Raw genomic sequence first — 15,881 nt, forward strand, 5'->3', positions numbered from 1 at the left:
AAAACTCCCAGCCCGAAAATTTTGCAAGATATGTTAAGTCTGTACATGGTGTATGATCTTCTTATAACAATTCAAATGTGTTCGGTTAACACAGAGAAATGTGAAAGACTGCAAATTAGCTTTTAAAAAAAGACAGGAAGGGAGACGTGCAGAAATGTTTAGCAAAACGCTTGACACTTTCACACCTTTATGATTGGAGGGGTTCTCCTTTAAAGGCTTTTAAGTCTTAATCCAGCAAAAAGGCTCCAGCAGAAATTCAAAGGCATTCAAAGGCTCATTTGAATATCTCCACAGCTCTGTACCTCCCCCTCCAGCGAAGAACAGATAGCGATATCATGTGCTTTACCTTCGCTGCTGAGGTCTTATTGAAGTGAGGGATAGCGCCGTGATGTCACAGACAGTTCTCATCGAGTTAAGATTGAAGGGAATTAGCCGATAGATCAAATCCCTCGACCTTGTGGGAGAAATCACAGCGCTAACTAATCTGCGGCTCAGATTTTCCTGCAGGAAGCAGACTGAGCCTCAACTTGTGATGCGCTGTTGAAAAAAAATGTCAGAAATCAAACAGATCCCGTTAATTACATTACACTTAAATGACTTATGCATCGGCCACACTTTAAAGTTAATATCTTGGACTATGGATGAAATCCTGCTCATCTGGTTTCTGGCAGGCATCACACAGAAAACGCATCCATTGCAGATTATACAGTATATGGGTTTAATGTGTCAACAGTATCACATGGCCCTATTCCAACAACTCTATTTGTTAAGTCTTCCTCGTATTTCAGACCCTTATTGTCTTCTAGAGTTATGTAGAGCAGCATAGCATAAAGAATCAGTATTAGCTCTACACTGATCTTAACAATGACAAAGCAGTATGTAAGGGTATATTGACTGAGCCTTTATTCACAAAACAAGAGAAATGCATACTCAATAAGTATCTTCTTAATACTTGCTAACCCACTGTATTTTGTTTAACCATTTCAGGTGATTCAGAAAAAAACCTGAAGTTCAATATTTGGACAACAAAAAAAAAGAAACCCACAGCATCTCTCTTTACTGATGGGTAAGACTGGCAAATAAAAATGCATATTGTTTAAGCAAGAAGAGAAATATAACTAATAATAACTAATAGTAATAATAGTGTGTTTTGTGTGTCATAACGTTTTTGTACAGCAGAGGAAATGTAAAACAAATTAAAATGATTTATTTATTTACACACACAATACCATTATTAGTATTTTTTAAAGAAATTAATACCTCTATTAGGCAACAATGCATTAAATTGTTACTAAAAATACATTTATATTGTAAAAAAAAAATAGAATAGAATGAAAAATAGAATGAAAACAAAAGAATCCTGAAGAAAATAGCACAGTTCGTTCAAGATGGACTCATGTTTTTGTTTGTTTGTTTGTTTGTTTTAAGAAATTATTCATTTCATTCAGCAAGGATGCATTAAATTGATCAAAAGTGCAGTCATAAAAAAAGAAAAAAACTTTTACATTGTCACAAAAAAATCTAATGTGATTTTTGTTTTTACTTTATAATATAATATATACAAATTTAATTGTAAATACATTAAAACAGAAAAACGGTGTTTTAAATTTAAATAATGGTTTACAAAATGTTTGTTTTATCAAATCTACTTTGAATTCGAATCCCATTTCAGTACTTTGATTACAGAACTTTTGTCCAAAAATGAATAATGCATGAAATTCATTAAAAAAAAAGACAGTAAAAATTAATTCCTATTGTAAACAAAATATTCAGATTAGAAATAAATTCTGGTATTTTTTCTTTTATATTTTCTCAAAGAATCCTGAAAAAAAAAATCCATCACAATTTCCACAAACATAATAAGCAATGTTAGAATGATTTCTGAAGGATCATGTGACAATGAAGACTTGACTAAAGAAGAGTCAACTTTTAGCATCACAGGATTAATTCAATTGTTAAATATATTAAAATAGAAAACATTTATTTTAATTTATTATATTATTACAGAATAGCAACATTTTTACAGTTTTTATGAAATTGTTTTGAAAACTAAAGAATGCCTAAAAAAATGTTTCGAACCCCACATTATGAGTGGTATCTTTAGGCATATACAAACATTTTTGAATGATGGCACCAATTTGAATCTTTGAATCAATGATCTAAAACAGTTTTAATCATGTCCAAATTAGACACTATTAAAACATCTCAGTCTATGAAAGATCACAAAACTAGTCTAGTGACGCAGTCTTTGAGTAAAACATTTATCAGAATTATAGTAAAATTCACAGAATATAATCAGATTTCCATACAGTACACCCACACAGAGCTGAGAGGAAACTCGTGCCTCTTTCCTCAATCTGTGCATCCCCAGAACACAGCAGTGTAAATGCTGACTTAGCTGCGCAGATGCTTTGGAAGAGCGAACGGCATCAGCTCAGGAAAGTGTGTCAGGCAAGCATATTTGTTATAGAGAGGGGCAAGCCAGAAGCTATCCTGAACAGACGACAACAACAACAACAAAAAGGCTAAAATTTTGGTGGCTAAAAAAAGACTTTTCAAGCAGCAGGTCACACCTTTCCCCTCACACCCCGCCCTGCTGGGTTCAATCTGCCTATCTCCGCGGTCACCACACTCTGGAACTGAGGCCTTGCCAGGGAGCAGGTGGGAGGGCATCAACAGACATGAGGCAGAGCTTTTACTAAAAGCTCCAGAGGCTCTAGATTTTATTAGAACGCATTTGCACTGAAGCAGTCTTCCTCTCTCTTCTCCTCACAATGCCGCCGATCACTCTCCGTCCGATAACAGGGGCGAGGCTGCTGAGAAAATGCTGCATCATTCATGGTTGGGTGTCTCCTCGCGTCACGCCATGTGACCCGCTGACACACTCCCATCTTGTTCGGGGTTGGCTACGAAGGCAGGCAGAAGCATGGTAGGAGAACCTGACCAAAGCCTCGTGCCATAGTGACACTCAGCGGATTATGTCTAAATAAAGCCTCGGCATTGCATGAATCACTCTGCTACTGATCCCACTGCTCAATGAGAAAGGAAGAGAGGAAGAAGAGAGGGAGAGGGAGGGAGCCAGAAAGCAATGGAAAAAAAATGGCAAAGGAGCCGGAATGTGAAGTGGAGAAGGCGTTCATCACTGGAGTGCCATGGCTTAGCCTAAGAGGCTTGAATAATCAGTGGTTAAGCTGTCAGCCCTTCTCTTGCACCTACCGCGTGCTACAAACTCCTGGGCGCTTTTAATCAAACAAAAACGCTGAGATACAGCCACGCTGCCAAGACAGCGTTATAAGACAGGCTTCAAAGTCTCTTTAAGACTTATCCTGACACATTATATTCCTTGCAATGCACAGGCACCATACGGCAGCCACATCTTCTCAAGTCTCTGACGTAAAGTCCAAGTCTAGTTTCAAGTCTTTGAGGTGAAGTCCAAGTCGAGTCTCGAATATCTTTTCAGAACAGTTTTCTACTACATGTTGGTTTCATAAACCTTCTTGAAGGGCAAGCAATTTTGGATATTCACACGTTTCTAATTAGGAGTCCAAGTAAAGGTTACAGCTGCGCAGGGGAGCGCTTCCCGTACTATGACGTAACTCGCTGATTTACCACCATAGTACGATGCATTGTTGTTGAAATGAACTAGCTAGTTACAACTATTTCCCGAACACGGTCGCATCTCCGTCGTTTGAACCACATTAGTTCAACAACTTAGGGCCATTGTTAATGACGTGACACACGTGGTGGAGGAATAACTTCTGTTCCCTGTCATTTTGCTTTATTCGATGTTTGATTCATTGCCGATTTATCCTTACGTCATACTCCAGGGTTCCCTTTAGGGATTTATGTACATGTGAACTCTTCATAAATGGCGCTTTTAGAGGATGCGCAAAAACTTTCTAACCACAGTTTCTAACCACAACTCAAGAGCTGTAGGTCCAACCACGTAAGTTTGCGACGCTGTTTGCGAATGTTCGTTTGAAATATGGTTTTGGGAAACACAGAATCGTTGAACTATGTTGGTAACGACAGAACCAGCGACCATAGTTGGCTAATGATGCTTTTGGGAAACGCACCCCTAGTCGGTTTAATAAACCTAATAATTTTATAATGTTGTTTAATTTGAAATAAAAACCAAGTGTCAAGTCAAGTACAATTTGAGTTCCAGGTCTCTCAAGAAGAGTTAAGATGAGTCTTCTCTAAACTAGTTTAGTTTTATAAACCTTGTTGACGAATAATCAATTGAATACATTTCAGAGTGGCAGGATGGCCTGCTATAATAAAAAAAAAAAGTTGTTAATATAATTATTTTACCACTAACGTTATAATGAAAGTTTTTATTTAATTAAATGTTAATAAATACATAATGTATTATATTTAATAAAATAATGTTCCTTCGTTCATTACTTTACCAATAATAATTAAAATATTGATAAAATACTATTATTTAATAATAATAATAATAACAATTGAGGAAAAATACATTCTAGCAAATACAAAAATATTTTAATGGTTGAGGTCTGAATTTTGAGTTTTAAATTGTGAATCTGAGCTGTGAATTCGGAAAAGCAATGTTCCCCTTAAAATAAAATAAACATTCCTAAAAAAAAGAAAAAAAGCTCATTCCTATGTGGTAGGTCAACAGGAAAAATAAATCCTTGTTGTTTAGCCCTGGATTTTGTATTTGGAATCTCAAGCCAGTTCTTTTACAACTCAAGCACAACTTGAGTCCAAGTCTCAGACTAGAATCTCTATCTCTGCCATACAGAAACACAGAGACCAGCACATGTGCATTCAGTGTATAGCTTGGAATGGACGCCATGACTGATTAAATTGGATCACTGACAGATTAACAACAGGACGACCTGACTTAATCAAAGAGCCAGCCGCATCAGAAGCTTACACGACCCACGGATCTACAAATTCAGACAAGCCTGCAATGCCTCCCTAACCTTTACCAGAACATCTCCGATCCACTACATCACAGGAAACAATAAAAATAGCCATGCCACCCAGTCAAGCATTAAGAACGATGGCAGCGGGGGGTCCAGGGCCGGTTTGACTCCATCCCCAACCCCCCCTCAGCTTCCTGGGTCCTGATTGATCTCACGGCCCATCGGCGGGTTAAATTACACTGCAGAGTGGCTTTGCGGAGAGACAAAGGACCCAGGATTTCACAGGCCATAATTCTTTCCAAGCCTTAACTTTGAAAAGGTGCAGCATTCAATTTCAGCCCTCGGCAACACTTTGCATTCGCTTATGAGTTATGACACAGCCATGACGTTTTTAACTTACTACATGGCCATGCAGAGAAGACCTGTGTACCAATCAGACTGAATGGAGGATGGGTGGGAGAAAAAAACACAAACTCTCTGTCAGCACAGAGCATCCGTTATAGCGAAATTTAATACAGTAAATAAAAGCGGCTCATCTTCTGGCTGAAGCTAAAGACGAGCTGGCTTTTTTCCACATCCTATTTGCAGAAAGCACTGAACTAACGTCGAAATGAAATCATTTACATGTACATTCATGTTTGGATCTCAGTCCGAAGTGACATCCAGGCTCCCATAGTTTCCTGGCACGTTGGGAATGGAGAGGAAGCCCAGGGAATGGCAGAGGCCTTTTGATACTGCAACTCTGCCGAACCAGCAACTCGGAAGCCAGGACAGCATGAGATCCGAAAAAAAAAAAAAAAAAAGCCAAAGCACAAAAAGACCAGCTGCTTCGAGATCATGGGCATCAGCGAAAAAAAGAAAGTAAAAAAAAGTCTTGAGAAGAATATAATTGAACTTGTCTGGAAAGTAATAGCCTTTCCCTAAAACTTCATGCATCTGTTTCCCGCTGATGAAAATATACAGTGAGGTAAATATGCAACTGAAACTAATCTAAAGTGGTTTAGGAGATACAAGTCCTCATCGATGACATTTCCAATTTACTCTAGCTTAAGAATCTGCCCATATTTGTAATCACACTACGTGATAAGCACAGCTTACCAATATAAGTCCACAAGCGAGCAGCTAAAAAAGGCACCATGCTAAAATGCAAATCCTGATTGCCTGACAGGAACATTCCAAAACACTCAAGCTGTCAGTGAAACAACTTCTACATCCAAGAACCTACTAGATCTAAAAGTCACAGGAAGTCAAGCATTAGGGCACGTCTTACTTCTCAGGAGGTGCCGCTATTTGTGCAACGGTTTAGAAACTAAACAATTAAAACAGCAATATGAAGCCTCTGAGTTGTTTTAGAGTAAACATGAGGGGCAGCTACTGTAAAAAGTCACTGAATGTCCTTCTTAAAGGAAACAAGTAATGATGGGAGGTTGAATGTATGTCTCGATTAGCAAAAGATATGCTGCTGAAGCCTTTTGATGCAATCCACTTTACAAGAACTGGATATAACTAAACAGATAAATGCTCAGTTAAAGAAAGTAAGGTAGCATTTTTCATTCCTGCTATTCCGTCTGTGTTAGCTGAAGATTCGTTTATTGTTTGAACAATCGCACCTTCTTTATTCCACAGTTGGAAATAGGCCAACAAGGCAGCAAAGGAATAATGGTGTTAATTAAGACACCTGTTCTTCTCTGAATTCACTCACCGAACCTTTCAATAACCCCAGCAAATTCTGCTCTATATTTACAAAACTGATTAATAAAGGGGAATATGTTCAGGTATAATGTGCTTTTAAAAAGAGCGAGCATTGGGCATGTAATGGCGTTAATCAGATTGATTGGAAACATCTTTACCCCTAAAGTGCAGGAGACAAGTTTGAGATCTGTCAAACGATGGGGCGGTATTGATGTTTGTACCACTTCAATCTCACGCAGCACCCATTCACATCAAAGCACTGAACTGGATGAAGACCTAAGCAGTTTTTTGTCTGCTGTGCTTTGTAGATTTAGAACTCTATACAAGTATATTAAAGCTAATGCTTCTAGCGATTCGATTTCACGCGTCAGTGCATCCTGGTATGCAAGTCCAAACTTCTATGGTCAGCTTTCTACTTCAGGTCAACAACCGTCTTGATGGAACAATAGTTTCTAATTAGAGATATTAACAACTCTTTATATTCTCTCTATTCTGATAAAACAAGGATTAAAAAGTTAAAGGGTGGTTTATCACCCAAAAATGGAAATTCTGGCATTTAACGTCCATCATGATGTTTAAGACCTTTTTTATGTTCTTCTGTGAAACACAATAGAAAATGCTTTGAGGAAAATACTGTTGGTAACCAAATAGTTTTGATTACCATTGACTTCCATTGTATGGACAAAAAAAAACAAAAAACATCTCAAAATATCTTCTTTCATGTTCTACAGTAAAAAATCAGTCATACAGGTTTGAAATAATGTGAAGTTGAGTAAATGATGACGGGATATTAATCTGATGAGCGTTATGCTTTTAATAGCTCCTTTTTCAGATACTCACTTTTATTACTGCCAGATTTGTGCAAATATATGTCGAATGAAAAAGTACAATGGCACATTCCAGTCACGTCAGATAGACTGTATTTAGGAGCTGATAGCATGTGAAAGGCAACACAAAATTGTAATTGCAAATTGCAATTGTAATTGCAAATTGTAATTGCAAATAATTGCTGAATTTCATTGAGCCCAGAGTTTCTAAGTTTGGGGTGTGAAAGTGAGAAAAATAGCATAGCAGACAATGAATTCAACATCTGTAGTTGATGGTAAATTTGTTAAAGCGTGCAAAGTTTCATGTACAAAACATAATTGTTTTGTAGAATGATAAATTTGTTTTATTGTTTATAACAATTCAATTTACAGCACCTTTATATTGTTAAAAACACCTGCTATGCATTCTTCATTTTGTAAAAGTTAAAAAAGCTAAAAAACCTTGCTGTATTTTTTGTAGAAAAGGTACGTTGCCATCTTGTTTCGATCAATGTGATTTGAATGTGCCTGACATCATAATTACAACTTCCTAACTCATAAATACAAACTTCCCACGGGGACATAAGTTCTGTCCCACTAATTTCAACAAGCACTGAATGTTTATAACTGCTTTCTCAAACTATTGGTCAGATACACAGGTCATGCTGCCAAAAACTGGACAAATGACATGCTAAGCAATGTTAAAAGTGCTATTTTTAAATTTTTCGGAAAAATCAGATTACAAATGGATGACTGGTAGAGAAAAAAATAGAAATTATATTATTATTATTATTATTATTATTGTTATTATTAATATTTTATAATATTAATATTTTTATTAATATATGTATGTATTTTTTTTTGTATTTACAGAGCCTGTTGTAAATACCTTTTAAAAATACAAAAACTTTTGCTAAAATACTTTTTTTCTAAAAAAAACACAAGCACTTTATTGCATAAAGTATGTTTCTGAATATATTAAATGTCTGAATTAACAATGAATACTTTATTTGAATATGTCAGTCATGACATGGGTAATCCTAGAACTGAAAAGCATCTGTAAGTTTCCTTTAAACACCTCAGCATTAAACAACTCTGCCACACAGAAAATAAACTGCTGCAGGGGTCAAGGACAACACAGAGGAAGTGTGTGAAGCAAAAGTACACACTCAGATCGTGGTGCGGTGCATCGGTTTTCCAGCGTATCCATAGCCAGTGGGCATTACACTGCTTCAGATATAGTCTTACATAGATGAAGTGGTAAGTACTGAATTTGGGCTCGAAAACAGTCAGTGACCTCACAGATTCTAATCCCTCATCTCTCTTTGCACGCTTTCCTCTGAGAGGAACTGCCAGAGGGGAAAACTTGAAAGCTAGGGAGAGTGAGGGAGGGTGCGTGTGAAAGAGCATGTGTATGAGAAACAGAGACAAAATGACATGCAAAGAGGAAAGAGTGCAGAGAAGCGGGGAAAAAAGCACAACAAAGTCACATCTAGGTGCTGGCTTACCTGCACTCAGTTCACAAGACGGGACGGTGAAGTGAGGATAGTCAAAGGGGCTGTGGGAGGAGGGTCCGGGCGGGTTGATCCAGCCGCTGACGGGTGGTCCGGGAGGGAGGAAGGAAGGATGGAGTGACAGGGAGCAGGGAGATGGGGAGGCCAGACGGGGGATATGAAGCACTAGTCCTCTTTCTTTCCCTCTTTATCCCTCTGGCACAGAGGCAAAGAGGCAGACACCAGTACCTGCAGCCACTCAAATAATAGGAGAGAAAAGAGTGCTCACATCCACACACGCTCCAGCAAGAGAGGAAAGAGAGAACGCCCCTCCCACTCCTTCCCAGGACCCAATCACACGCAGAATTCACTGGCAACGAATAGGAGCGCAGGCAGCCGGTGCCATGCCCTAGCCAATAAGTGCAATTGCTCATATCCAGTTGGAATAATTAGTCCGAGAGCAGAGCAGAGCAGCTTCCCTTCTGAAGGACAGACAAACGCGCGCACTTACCCAATAAGTGTGATTTAAGACCACAACCGACATTAGAGTAATTAGATTGTGCCGCACTTAACCTAGCAGAATAACACTGCATGCTCCACTGCAGAACTGGCACAGGCAAAGGCTACACGGGATGGGCTTTGGAAAGGTGCAATGATGTTAAGCAGGCAGAAATGAAGCGTAAAGAGAAGGAGAAGGAATAGGAATTTTTAACATGGTGATCAATGCGCATGATTATCACTTTCAGGCTTGGTGCTTCACTCCCGAAATTCAGAATCGGGGCAGAAATGTAAAAAAAAAAAAAAAAAAAAAGCTTTGTATCAAAACACTCTGTACAAAATGTTTGCCAAAAAACATAACAAAATGGATTTTTTTTTTATCATTATTATTATCATTAATTTATGGCGGAATCTGACATCACTTATTATGCATAACCAGACTTAGAAATGCATAACACATAATCTGTGAGTTGAAATTGATTTAATTTTAAATGAACTGATCAAATACTATTACACATATTCACTACTTTTCTAAAGTTTGGCGTACGGTTTTGTTTGTTTGTTTATTTCTTGTTTGAAAGAATAAAATTAAAAACTTTTATTATTATTAATTTAAATCACATATTTTATTTTTTTAAATATTCAAATAAATGCTGTTTTCCCCCCAATTCTCTATTCATCAAAGAATGCTGGAAAAAAATGGTTTCCACACAAACATTAAAAAGCAACACAATAATAATGGACAATAATAAGAAATGTTCCTGCGCACCAAATCAGAATGATCAGCTTTGCCATCAAAGTAAAAAATTATATTTTAAAATATATTCAAATAATTTAAAATAATAATAATAATAATAATCATATTGTAATAATATTTTACACTATTACTGGTTTTTACTGTATTTCTGACAGTATTTTTTTTTAATGCAGTTTTGGTTAGCATAAAAGACTTCTTAACAACAAATTTAAGGCTTCTAACAATTTTTTACATAATCTATAAAATGCTAAACTTGTGAACTGTAGTGGTTTTAAATATATGAAAGATATAGAGGAATTCATCTTAAAATCGTGTCTGGGGTGGCAAATAATGTCTGTTAATCAAAAAGTTAATTTCTGACTTTTCTCAGACTTTCACTGCACAAAACCAAAATCATAGACCTGGAACAAAGAGCTCATTTCACAAGACCTTTTTTTCCGTTCTCCAAATCAATACTCTGGCTCAGGTCTTGGCTTGAGAAATGATCAATTGTGAACTGTTAGAATGACGAATGTAATGCACATTATCCCCTTCACAGCAGGAAGGACCGATGCGGGGACAGAGATGTAATAATGTCCCATTAACAACCGCAAGGAGAAGCACCTCTATATACTTTCAGGATGACAAGGTGGTGCTCAAAGTGGTGAAACTTCTCTTAGCACCCGATTCTGCTGACGTCCAAGCGACCAGGCATTATTTCAGGGTCGGGGCTCCCGAGTCATTCTCGGTTTCTCAGAAGTAGTACGCACTTCTGCTCAGTGAATCTTGTGCAGCGGTGAAATCGATGCACCTATCGATATCATGCATCATAACATGGGCCGATATGCATAAAATGAGCAAGCACAAACTTAAGCACAAACAGCCTTTCCAGACATCACATACAACAGCGTATCAGTATTTACAAGTAAAGCAGCTTAAACACAGTGAAAGTGAAATGTGCTATAGACTGTGGCATGCTACAGAGCGCAGGGCTTCCTCCAAGAGGACTGGGTGGGAGAGGAGGGCCCATAAAAAATGCATGAGCAACAGGAGGAGATGTCACATCGGATATGTTTCCAGCTGCAGAGATACTGGTGTGTGGAGAGCCGCGAGAGTGAAACGTACAAGTGAACGCCGGTCTAAGAAGAGAGAAGTGAGGGGAAAAAAGCACTTAACTTCCACCGCCAAACCTGCCAAAACCATTGCCGCGCTGTGCCAGCAATAACAGAGATTTAGACATAAATCCATTGATGCACTAGAGATTTAATGGCTTATGTATGGCTTGATGCGTAAATATCCACAATCACTATAACAAAAACTAGTATTTATTCAGCCTGTATATCGAGGCTGTCATCACACTTACTTCCCTAATGATTTTCATTCAGTCTGAGACACAGATCTGTTTCATTATAAATGCATTTACAACAATGGGGTTTTGGGAGCATGGCACACCACTGCCTAAGTCTACAATTTCAGAAAGATATCTCATCAAATATTCATTAATTCTAGAGTACAATCATGCTTTAAATGTCATGCTTAGCAGGGTAGATGGGCATCGCTCAGGCAAGAGGATTTATAACATGTGGCACTTATACATAAGTGGATGTCATTATACTGGGGCTTGATGTCTTTAAACAGTGAATGGCAATGAAAACAAACATATGTGGGCCTTAAACAGAAATAAATAGTGGTTTTGTAGTTTTAAATAAAGCGGAATAATTGGGTTACATTTGTTTTAAGAATTACAACAGATGAATCCAACCCAGGTTCTTTGGGAAACATGCCTGTAGCAGCATTTCTGCAAAATGATGTTGCATTGGTTCTTGTAAGTTTGAAAGAATAATATCCCAGGTTGTGCTAAAAGCAATGTTTGGTTATGTTCATTTTTGCACATATCGCAGCATTTTAGAAATGAATTGTCCAGTGAGTGGCTCTATAAGATTAATGCATTATCATGTTTAAAGATAACGTGCCACCTACACAAAACCTATTTGACAGTTTTAGAAAATGTTACATAAAAGCTAATTTGTTGAAGCAAGATATATCCCTTAATGACTTGCTTCTTCAAGTCTTTGAGCTTTTTGATCATGACTCATGTTATCCAGGACTCATTGCACTGTACCAGGTGAGCTATTGAGTAAGTTTACGAAGTCAAAGGAAGAAAAGCCATACTTATAGAGCCGACTATGTAATGCAAAAACAAAAGAATTTATTACTTTACAAATTCTGCAGTATGGTTATTGTTTTAAGGTCAAAAATCTACAAGGAACAAGGAAATCTACAAAAATCTACAAGGAAAAAATAAATAAGTAGGGATTTACCAATATTATCAACATCAAAAGTCTCTATATTATTGTGGTCACATGACGAGACAAAAGGTCTTCCGGGCAAAAAAAGTGTAGTTTGGAAATATATATTTAAACTTCTTATTCTAACATAAATGGTCTTTAAATTGTGTTTTGGGCCAGTTTGCTTTGACACAGTACTAAATCTGTCAAATGAACTGGAATCAAAATCACAATATGCCTTAATCAAAGTCTGTTTGTGCAGCTTGTTTTGAAGCGCACACTTCATTCAGGCGAACAGCTCGTGATTCTGTGTTTTTTCCGTGCCTCAGAACGCCTCTGTTCAAGGTGAATGAATGCTTTATTTTTGCTGTAAGTTTAGCGAGCATTTGGGAATGCGATGGCCAGCAGTTATGCTTTATTTTCACGGCAGATGATTACAGCATTTCACTAGATTTGTAGTGAGATGCTTTTTTGTAAGCCTTTTTTCACTGAAGCTGGAGTTTTTCTTCAAAATAAAAGCTCTACAGCCATTTCTGTCAAAATAAAAGCTTAAAAGTGCAGTATGAATTACTGATAGCTAGCTGTTTAAATGCAGTCCAAATACAAAATATATCTTTCAAAAGTAGAAATTAGGAAACATGTACAATATTGTAATTTGAATTTCCCTACTGTAAAGCAAAAAGAATATATCTATGAAATAATAATTTTAATTTATTTTACAGTGCAATTGCTTTACAATATATGGCTATTTCTGTTATTGTTGTTATTATTATTATAGTCTAATTGTTTGGCTTCCTAAAACACCAGTGTGGATGTAATTTAGACTGAGACAGTATTTCACAAATAAAAAGAGGGTTTGAGCCCCCTTTAAAGTTCTGGTACAAGTCAATTCACTGACTTTTTTCTGAGTTAAGTTTCTTAGTTTAGAGGATGGGTGGCAGCTCCTAATTTTTAACTCTCATAGTGCATAAGACAGAATAATTTAACTTTAAAATGAACAAAATTTTCAAATCTTTTTCCCCAATTCTTTTTTTTTTTTTTTTTAAATATCGCAATATATATTGTATAGTGGACTTCATATCGCAATGTTAACATATTTTGAGATTTTGATATCGTTTCATCCCTACAAATAAACCTATATTATTTGATCATCTGTCCTGTAATTAATTTGTGTGAATGGGAATAAAATTATTGGTGCTTTACTACCACTACTGATCATTTCAGCTGAACCTGCACTGCAAAAATTTAAACAACGGCATGTTTTTTTTTTTTTGTTTTTTTTTTTTTTACAATGAGCTCGTTTTAAATTACAATAAAAGACCAATTGCAATATAGTTTGACTCTCATTAGTTTTTTTTTTTTTTATCTGGCATAAGTGACATGATATTTGGGATTGGAAATAATAAAATTAAAGCTTTTTATAGCACAATCAACTCCCAAAAGATAAATGATTTTTCAATTCCTAAATGATATGACTCCTTTAACACTTTATTTAAAATACATTTTCATGGTTAGTAAAAATATTTATGGATCGCAAATCACCTCATTTAACATCCACTGGCGCATTGTGAGGCATAAAATTAATTTTGGGTCCTACTCATATGGTTTAGTAACCTTGACAGTCTGTAGATTGCAATGACTAGGATTTAATTGTTAGTGCAACAAATAAGCCAATATTTTGCTCAGTATAATTTTGAGTAATGAGGGCTATCATATTTCCATAGCCATTCTTGAGACATCTCATTTAAGCAGCATCTTATTGACAGTTTTGGCATCTTCATATGCAAAGACGAGAGCACAAGATAGTAAATGAAGCAGCAGCATAAACCACCTCCATAAAACCAACAGCGCTCAGCGGCACAGCATCTTCATTTCAGTGACTCACAAAGACAGCATAAACACAGCACGTCTAACAGACATGGCTTTGCCTCCGCTACCAATGTAATTAAAGCCAACATCTTGTCCTGCTCTCGTATCATTACCGTCTGTAGACCATTTGGATGCGCTTTGTTATTACTTACTTGCAGCTAAATATAGATTTCCTGTGCCAGCGCTAGAGATTGCAGTCAGCTGCAGATTGTTCCATGTGTTTGCAGTCACAAAGACTTACATGGACACTATATCACTCCACAGGGGTGTAACAAGCTCTTTGGATCTGTTGACCCTTTTTTGGGGGGTCAGTATAAAAAAACTGATATCAAAGAATAAAAAAAATAAATGAAGGCATATATTTAGGATACTTCAGTGCTGTATTAGCCTAACTGTTATGTTTATACACTAGAAGTAAAAGCATGATTTCTATTTTATTTAATCAGCAATTTTCCACATTTCAGAATAATATTAAAGCAAAAGTATGAAATATCACAAATGGATGTGTACTTCTCCTTAACTATCCAGTCAAACTCCTCTATAAAAAGTTAGTCATTAAACATGTTTAAATATAATATTAATAATAATAATAAAATCACATGTAGGCACAATATATATGTATCCATAAAACTTATTTTAAGCTTAAGTCTGTATATCAAAAAGTCATGACTCAAAAGAAACATAAAAGTAATCTTTTTTTTTCATACTGTGGAAACTAGTTGTCATATTTTAATCAAAGTGAATATCTTAGGTTTGCTTTTCACTCTTCTGTATTGTCATACACCTTAAAGTCTAAGGAAATGCTATTGAAGAGAGTCTTACACATTGCCCAGAAACACTTAAATGATAGATAGATAGATAGATAGATAGATAGATAGATAGATAGATAGATAGATAGATAGATAGATAGATAGATTGATAGATAGATAGATAGAATAAAAACGTTTTGAATTATGTATTTGAAATTGAAAAATCGATTAATACATACTGAGGAGAAATTACCTGAATATTGGACAAACTCTCTGAGAGAGACCGAGGGGCGTTACTGTTACATTCACCTGTCTACACTCCATAGAAGCCGCATCAAAGCACAGAGGGAGCAAAAACGTGTTCACAGGAATTCATGATCGAGAAAAACAGCGAATCATGCGCGATTGTAGCGTTAAACAGCAGATAAAAATAATGCGCTTGCTTATTTTCTGCTGAATCTTATGAATGATATTTTTACCTGATAACCATTCTAGATGTTTTGTTGGTGACTCTCTTTTCTCTGGTTTACGTCATGGTCAAGTATTTAGGCCTTGATGATTCAAAATCTGAATATCCATCACCAACCATCGTTGTTTGACGTGCCGTAGCCCACCAATTTGACATTTTCCAAACTAGACAACGTAAAATGAGAACCTTATAAAAGGCTAAATTAACACTGTAGTGAAAAATAACACAGGTTTTATATTTAACCACCGGCGGCATGTCTGATTCGTGAACGAATTGTTCTTTTGAGTCGGATCTTTTTAATGAATCGGTTGAGTCTTTGAATTAGTGCTTTGTCTCTTTAGGCTACCATTCAGAATGAATCTGTCCAAACGATTCTCAGCATCAGC

General features: G+C 36.5%; 1 protein-coding gene across 12 annotated transcripts in view; it reads right to left on the reverse strand.

The window, feature by feature from the left end:
• Window positions 1-9,226, reverse strand: part of pcbp3 (poly(rC) binding protein 3) — a 60,941-nt gene extending 51,715 nt beyond the window's left edge. For 3 of the 12 annotated variants that reach the window (XM_026271400.1, XM_026271399.1, XM_026271398.1), the window contains exon 1: window positions 8,902-9,222. The gene's annotated coding sequence lies outside the window, so the exon portion shown is untranslated. Of the gene's footprint in view, window positions 1-8,901 lie in introns of all 12 variants that reach the window. The other 9 variants (XR_003292774.1, XR_003292777.1, XR_003292776.1 and 6 more) reach the window with 5 other exon arrangements.
• Between the last annotated feature and the right edge of the window lie 6,655 nt (window positions 9,227-15,881).

This window comes from Carassius auratus, chromosome 9, assembly GCF_003368295.1.
Source record: "Carassius auratus strain Wakin chromosome 9, ASM336829v1, whole genome shotgun sequence".
NCBI classification, from domain to species: domain Eukaryota; kingdom Metazoa; phylum Chordata; class Actinopteri; order Cypriniformes; family Cyprinidae; genus Carassius; species Carassius auratus.